This window comes from Sinocyclocheilus grahami, unplaced genomic scaffold (genome assembly GCF_001515645.1).
Source record: "Sinocyclocheilus grahami isolate Dianchi unplaced genomic scaffold, SAMN03320097.WGS_v1.1 scaffold1782.1, whole genome shotgun sequence".
Lineage (NCBI taxonomy): Eukaryota > Metazoa > Chordata > Actinopteri > Cypriniformes > Cyprinidae > Sinocyclocheilus > Sinocyclocheilus grahami.
This window is the reverse complement of record NW_015506961.1, coordinates 133194-134557: the sequence shown is the minus strand read 5'-3', so window position 1 is coordinate 134557 and position 1364 is coordinate 133194.

Here is a 1364-nt window from a genome sequence, read left to right as displayed (position 1 = left end):
GTCCCTGCGCTTGTCTGTGATTGTTCCAGACAGACTGACTCTTTCTGCAGGTCACATTGCTACACCAGGTGTATTAGTCGTTACGAGTGAGTCATTTGAATCAATTCGTTCAACCGATTCGTTCAAAAACAAATCAAGTGACTGTACGAATGAGCTATCTGAATCATTGATGAGTAGGTGATTGAATCGTTCCATCAGCATCATTATGCTCAGAACACACCTGTGGTTTTGCTGTAATAACATTCAGTGAGAATAGCTGTGAACAGACTTGATTAGCTCTGTGAGGATTTGATTAGGAGTCTCTTAGAATAACACCACTGAATTATAAGAGCAGGAACGTGACTGATTTCTTGTCGACTGTGATGTTTGTGTTATTCCTGATCAAATCTGCCCTCATATAAAGCACAGTAACTGTGTCAGCTTGCAGCAATGATTCGAGGTGTTTTGCGTCTTCTGGGATCCGGAGGCACGGCTGTCATTTCATTCCCGGATTTTCAGCAGATTTCAGGCGAGGGGTAAACACACTAGAGAAGTGTTTCTGTGAAGCCATCAGAACTCCAGCCAAGAGAGAAGGAACCGGAGCCAAAGTCTGATCGAGTCGCAGATGAATCTCTGCCATCAGCTCTGGCATCTTCATTCACTGACCTCTGACCTCCGACCTCCACTGAAAACAGCGCTTAGAAGAGTGCCTCGACTCACACAGGCAAGTCAAATTCATTTAGATAGTGTTTTTTGCAAAACACATTATATAGTTAAAGTTTGTGATGATATAAACAATCAAGCAGTTGAGATTTGCTGCTGTATAGTATTTATTGCATTATGTGAGTCTACACAGTATATATGCAGATTAAGCTGGATATACATATCTAACGCCGAATGATAATCTAGTTATATTTTGCAACAATATAAACGATCAGCCGGTTTTGATTTGCTTCATTGTGACAGATTCAAAGCCCTGAAGGCCGCTGTGGTGTGAAAGCTGCGAGGCCCGTCTCTGTCTCTGATCGAACACAATGTGACGCTGGACGGTTATAATTACAGCCAGAACTCAGAAATGGATCCTGGAAACAAAACGATACACACAATCCTAGACTGTGTAACGATTGTCAAACATCAGATCATCATGATTGTGACTGACGGCTGACTGTCGTATTAATAATGTTTGTGTTTGTTTCTCCGCAGGTTCTGAGAAAAGGACAGGACTGGTTTTTCTTTAGCTTCTTCTTCTCACATCTCACGCTGATTGAGTTTGAGCGTCTGTTTGGCATTTAATCGCATCTTTGGCTTTGTGATTCTGTCAGAAGCATCTGGAGACAACGACACAAGAGCAGCACATCCATCAGACACGGATGTCAGCTCAAGAC